Source organism: Echinops telfairi, unplaced genomic scaffold (assembly GCF_000313985.2).
Source record: "Echinops telfairi isolate 266 unplaced genomic scaffold, ASM31398v2 ScPeMD7_3383;HRSCAF=4035, whole genome shotgun sequence".
Classification (NCBI taxonomy): Eukaryota; Metazoa; Chordata; class Mammalia; order Afrosoricida; family Tenrecidae; genus Echinops; species Echinops telfairi.
In genome coordinates, this window is record NW_022107281.1 from 607 (window position 1) to 2,467 (window position 1,861).

The 1,861-nt window shown below is 48.5% G+C and overlaps 1 non-coding gene across 1 annotated transcript; it reads left to right on the plus strand.

Moving 5' to 3' along the window:
• The first annotated feature begins 256 nt into the window (after nt 1-256).
• On the plus strand, nt 257-420 carry LOC115870937. The gene has a single exon (XR_004047009.1). It is a non-coding gene; the product is annotated as a U1 spliceosomal RNA (small nuclear RNA).
• The last annotated feature ends 1,441 nt before the right edge of the window (nt 421-1,861 follow it).

Sequence of the window (1,861 nt, forward strand, 5' to 3'; positions counted from 1 at the left end):
TACTTCACTGTGGATGGATACGTGAGGTATTAGGGAGTGGGCAGAGGGTGGACATCCCATCCCCTGTCTTAACGATCGTCTGGTATGATTTGCTGTTTCCCTGTGTGCTAAAGCATAGGATAGACTGCCATTTCTGAAATGCAGGTGTTTGATTTCAGATCGACTACCACTACATCTCCTCCCAGGGCTTTCCGATTGAAGGTTGGGCTGTTGTGTACTACATCACTCACCTGTGAGTATACAAGATGATGCATGAATACTTACCTGGCAGGGGAGATACCATGATCATGAAGGTGGTTTTCCCAGGGCAAGGCTTATCCTTTGCACTCTGGATGTGCTGACCCCTGCAATTTCCCCAAATGTGGGGAACTCGACTGCATACTTTGTGGTAGTGGGGCACTGCATTCACACTCTCCCCTGACTTAAAAAAAAAGAAAAAGATAATGCATGAAATACTCAGGGCCTACAGGGAAAGTTGGGGAAACTGGTGGGGAAGGACAAGGTTCATGGAGCCTCACCCCCACGTGGCAGCCCATCTGGGTGTCTGCCATGCTGCAGCTGTGTGACACACAGGCAGCTGTCCACACTAGAGAACCTGGAACTGCTGGCATTATCCCAGTAGTGCTGCCGGCCTACTGTTTGCCTGAAATGGCCGGCTGCGTAGGTAGCAGGGTGCATAGCTAACTACCTGCGTGGCTGGCAGGAAAGAATGTGTTGCTCAGTTAGGAGACTTTCCAGAATGTGGCCACTTATCTTTTACAAGGAGCAGGCGAAGTCCTAGAATAACCGCTGTCATCTAAATTGCTGAGTGAGAGCCTGGGGAGACCCATTGCTAACTGTTCCCTTTCTCCTTTTCCAGTCTGAAAGGCGCACTGCTGTTCATCACCATTGCACTCATTGGCACAGGCTGGGCTTTCATTAAGCACATCCTTTCTGATAAAGACAAGAAGATCTTCATGATTGTCATCCCACTTCAGGTAAAGGAGTCCTCGTTCTGTTTGCCTGATTTCTCTTTCAGCACCCACCAGGGCTCAGCTTCAGGCCTCTAGGAAAAAGTCCGTTTACCAATTCCAGAAATCCAGCTTATATTATTTAGGATGGAAGATAGATACGCTAGACTTCTGATTGTGTGGATAAAAATCAAATCTATTCCATCGAATCCTTTGCCATTCTGTCTGGCATCAGCTGCCCATGCCACACTTCTTCCTCTGACCCTAACTACCCAGAAGTGGACTGGCCCTCACCAGGGAAAGGGTTCTGTCCTCCACACTGACAGATGGACTGCTGACCTCTGAGATGCCTGTTATAAGCTTGGGAGATCCCACACTTCTTCTGATCTGTTGGCTGTAAATTCAGGGTTTTGTCACTTCGCTTTAGGATGCCTGCCTTATGCGTGAGAGCCCCCTGGGCTCCCTCACTTCTGATCTGCTAGCTCAGATTTTCAACCCTAACTGCTCTCACTGCTCACTGGGGTTCAGTAAACTGCTGGGGTGACTCACAGAACTCATGGAAAGTGCTAGAGTTACAAGTGCAGTTTTATTCTAGGCTAAATATCAACGAGGAAGTGTAAGCACAAGGTCTGGGACGATTCCCCGGGTGAAGCTAAAAGAGAGGGTGTCACCTTCGCACGAGCACATGTCTTTTGTCTACCAGGAACCTCCTGGAGACTCAGTGTCCTGAGCCATGTTTGGGGGTCTCACTACTCATGAGGACTTCAGCCTCTCCATCTGAGGTGGGCTGGTATCAAGAGATGACACAGTAAATCTTTCTTATCTAATCATTCCCCACCTTAGTGTCACCTCACCACCTGTTGGCATAATGACCTTTAAGGTGAAGTCTGGAGTCTTATCAAAACCAAACT